This window comes from Myotis daubentonii, chromosome 14, assembly GCF_963259705.1.
Source record: "Myotis daubentonii chromosome 14, mMyoDau2.1, whole genome shotgun sequence".
Lineage (NCBI taxonomy): Eukaryota > Metazoa > Chordata > Mammalia > Chiroptera > Vespertilionidae > Myotis > Myotis daubentonii.
The window spans coordinates 22,968,821-22,973,408 of record NC_081853.1 but is presented as its reverse complement, the minus strand read 5'-3'; the positions used below and the strand labels follow the sequence as shown (position 1 = coordinate 22,973,408).

The 4,588-nt window shown below is 41.1% G+C and overlaps 1 non-coding gene across 1 annotated transcript; it reads right to left on the bottom strand.

Annotated features, from left to right (window-relative positions):
- Positions 1–1,712: 1,712 nt before the first annotated feature.
- On the bottom strand, positions 1,713–1,840 carry LOC132215941 (small nucleolar RNA SNORA33). The gene has a single exon (XR_009448643.1). It is a non-coding gene; the product is annotated as a small nucleolar RNA SNORA33 (small nucleolar RNA).
- Positions 1,841–4,588: the final 2,748 nt, after the last annotated feature.

The following is a 4,588-nucleotide window of genomic DNA, read 5'->3' as shown; positions in this document are numbered from 1 at the left end:
ATGGATAGAGTGTCGGCCTGCAGACTGAAGGGTCCCAGGTTTGATTCCGGCATGTACCTTGGTTGTGGGCACATCCCCAGTAGGGAGTGTGCAGGAGGCAACTGATCAATGTTTCTCTCTCATCGATGTTTCTAACTCTCTATCCCTCTCCCCTCCTCTCTGTAAAAACAAAAACAAAAACAAACAAACAAACAAAAACACAACCCACAGGATGTGAGAAAATATTTGCAAGTCATATGTGTTAAGTAATTAATATTCTGAAAATATGAAGAAAAACTCCTACAACTCAACAACAAACAACCCAATCCAAAAATGAGAAAATAACATGAATAGACATTTCTCCAAAGAAGATATACAATCAATAAGCACATGAAAAGATGTTTAACATCCCTAGTTATTAGAAAAATGCAAATAAAATAAAATTAATTAATGAGAGGTAGAGAGGTAATTAGGTTTAGATGAGGTCATAAGGGTAGAGCCTCCATAATGGGACTGATGTCCTTAGAAAGAGAGAAAGACTAGCACTCTCTCTCTCTGCCACTTGAGAACAGCAGAAGGTAGCCAACTATAAATCAGGAAAAGAGCTCTCACCATACAGGCCCCTGAGCTCCAGTCTCCAGAACTGTGAGAAAGAAATGTTTGTTGTTTAAGCCACATAGTCTATGCTGTAGTGAAATAGCAGCCAGAGTTGGTTAAGACAGGCAGTATGATTGGCAGGCCTGGGACCCATATCCACTCCTGCCCAGAGGTGGGGGAGGGCAGTTCCCTAACAGAAGCCGGATACTATTACTAGAAGAAAAGGAAAAGGAACGCTGGGCAAGCCCCACAGATTTTTCATTACAGCGTCATAGGGATATGTAATGATTGATTCCTTAAGAGGTGACAGTGTTATTTGTTTTAATCATCACAAGCAAAAATTAATCTATTTTTGTGTTAACATTTTGAAGACTTTATAGATAAGAGTAAATTCTACATACAGGTGAACATGGATCCTTTCAAATTTTTCATCCATCCCCAACTTTTTAAGGATTAATAATACTTTAAAAACAGAATGGTTTGAATGGCTCCATATCTGAAAATGGACTTTCCTTTTGTTTCTTTCTTCAGCCTATCTCAGTTTTCTTTATTTTTTTAAATATATTTTTATTGATTTCAGAGAGGAAGGGAGAGATAGAAACATCAGTGATGAGAAAGAATCATTGATCAGCTGCCTCCTGCACACCCCCTGCTGGGGATCGAGCCTGGGACCCAGGCATGTGCCCTTGACTGGAATTGAAGCCGGGGCCCTTCAGTCTGCAGGCTGACGCTCTATCCACTGAGCCAAACCAGCAGGGCTATCTCGGTTTTCTTAAACGTTATTTTCTTTTTTTTTTCTTTTTTAATATATTTTATTGATTTTTTACAGAGAGGAAGGGAGAGAGATAGAGAGTTGGAAACATCAATGAGAGAGAAACATCGACCAGCTGCCTCCTGCACACCTCCCACTGGGGATGTGCCCGCAACCCAGGTACATGCCCTTGACCAGAATTGAACCTGGGACCCTTCAGTCCGCAGGCCAACGCTCTACCCACTGAGCCAAACCGGTTTCGGCAAACGTTGTTTTCTTAACTGTTAGAACCTAAGAACTACAGGATGGGGTGGTTTGGTGTCCACGCACCTTGATTATTGTACTTTATGGACAATTAAGGAATTTTTTAAAGGGTATTTTTTTTTCTTATAGCCATTTTAAGGACCTTCATGCCTTCGGTGTCTTGAAGGCTTGTAACATGGCTTTACTATTGTCAGCCTCCTCTAAATTTCTGCAGGAACACATTCAGGTAATAAAGAGTAATTTACACCTTATTTGTCTTCAATTGCACTTGTCTTTAGAACTAACCTTCCACAAAATATGAAATCCTTTCTACTAATCTTTACTGAGCATCTACTATGTGACCAAAATCTCACAGATTTTACCTCATTTAAACCACGTGAGGTTAGGAGTTGTCAGTTCAATTTTATAGGTTCAGAGAATTTAAAAAACTTACTCAAGCCACACAGTTATTGGGTATTACAGAATACAAATACCCATGTGTCTGACTTCACAGCTCCCATGCTGCTCTAGAGAGACTCATCAACTTTGAACAGTTCCATGTAAGGGTTATGTGCACTAGCTCTGACCAAACCAGTCCCGAGTTTGAATCCCAAAACTTGCACTTTCTAGCAATGCAATGATAACAGCAAATAGCTTTGAATGTTTTCCAAGTGCTCAGCACCGTATGTGCACAATATGTCATTTAACCTTCCTGAACACTGGGAGTGAGGTACCACCATTATCCATCATCCCCACTTTACAGAGGAGGAAATGGGCTTAAGAGCAATCGTGAGCAGAAATGAGATTTAAGCCCAGATATCTGACGCCAGTGCATGTGCTCATAACTAAATGATATGAATTTTAAAAAGGAAACAAAAGTAGTTGAGGAGAAATGAATCCATTCTATGGAATGACCTATATGGTGCAGTAATTAAGAATGGGTACTCTTGGCCCTGGTTGGGTCGCTCAGTTGGTTAGAGCATTGTCCCAATACACCAAGGTTGTGGGTTCGATCCCCAGTCAGGGCACATATTAGAGTCAACCAATGGTCCAGCCAGAGTGGCTCAGTTGGTTGTCCTGGTTGTCCTGGTTCAATCCTGATCAGGCACATACCCAGGTTTTGGGTTTGATCCCCAGTCGGGGCATGTATGGAAAGCAGCCGATTGATGTTTCTCTCATATCGATGTTTCTCTCACTGTCTCTCTCTTTCTCTCCCCTTTCCTCTCTTTAAGCATGTACTTAGGTGAGGATTTTAAAGAAAAAAGTCAACCAATGAATGAATAAACAAGTAGAACAATAAATCAATCTCTCTTTTTCTCAAATCAATTTTTTTTTTAAAAGAGTGGGCACACTGGGGCAGGTTACCTGGGGATAAATAAATCTCAGGTCCTCCACTTGCTAGAGGGGTGACTTTGGGCAAGTCATTTAACCTCTGTAAAATGGCCATATAGCAGTACCTACCTGTATTAGTTTCCTAGAGCTGCCGTAACAAAATACTATACATTGGTGGCTTAAACAACAGAAATTAATTTTCTCACAGTTCTGGAAGCTCGATCAAGTCCAAGATCAAGTTTGTTGTCAAGTTTGGTTTCTTCTGAGGCCTCTTTCCTATCGCTGCATTCTCACTGTGTCTTCCATAGTTGTCCCTTGGTCTGTGAGCTATATGTCCTCATCTCTTTTTATGAGGACAGTCATATTGCATTGGGGCTGACCCATATGACTTAATTTTACCTTAATAACCTCTTTAAAGTCCCTATCTCCAAATGCAGTCACTTTGTGAGGTACTAGAGGTTAGGACTTCAATATATGAATTGGTGGGGAGGGCACAATTCAGCCCATAACACAATCTCATAGGATTATTGTGAAGATTAAATGAACAATACATGTAAAGCAAAGATCAGGGGACCTAGAATGTTTTAAGAGCTTAATAACTGTTCAACATAACTGAACACTTAACTTAGACATAAGAGTACCCAGCAAGTTGCAAATCTTTCTCTGGTAGGATATTGGCTGGAAGTGTCCTGGTGGCTCTCTTCTCAGCCAGGTGCTCAGTCCGGCCTCACCTTTACCTTATGGTCCATAGTTCCCATCTTGATCCCACAACTGTTCCATTCTGGTCTGGCCACTCCCTGAGGACAATGAGAAGCTCTCAAATTTTCTTTCTGGCCCTAGCTGGTTTGGCTCAGTGGATAGAGCGTAGGCCTACGGACTGAAGGGTCCCTGGTTCCATTCCGGTCAAGGGCATATGCCTGGGTTGCAACTGATCCCCAGTAGGGGGTATGCAGCTGATCAATGATTCTCTCTCATCATTGATGTTTCTATCGCTCTCTCCCTCTCGCTTCCTTTCTGAAATCAATAAAAATATATTTTAAAAAAGTTTTTCTGCCGAAATCGGTTTGGCTCAGTGGATAGAGCGTCGACCTGCGGACTGAAAGGTCCCAGGTTCGATTCCGGTCAAGGGCATGTACCTTGGTTGCGGGCATATCCCCAGTAGGAGATGTGCAGGAGGCAGCTGATCGATGTTTCTCTCTCATCGATGTTTCTAACTCTATCTCTCTCCCTTCCTCTCTGTAAAAAATCAATAAAATATATTTTAAAAAAAAGTTTTTCTTTCTATAACTACCCCCACGGTTTGTCTTTAAAATGAGGAGACATTCTTTCCCAGCTACTTTCAGCTCAGCAAGTGCCTTTCCAATACTGCTATTTCTACTCTTTGGAAAAGCCACTTATTAAAATTTAATGACAATCACTTACATTTATAAAGCCATTTTCAATTTACAAAGCTTTTTCCCCCATCCATTATCTCTTTTAATTCTTACAACATCTGTAGGAAGGATGTTTTTTCTCCATTTTAGAAATGAAGAAAGTAGGGCTCTGAAGGGTAGCATCCTTGATCTGGGTCACACTGCTGATCAGTGGCAGAGATGGGCCTCAAATTCTGGTCTTTCAGTTCCAAGATGTTAGGAGTAGCTCACCTATTCAGGCATTCTTCTACAGTATAAACAATCCAGGATATCA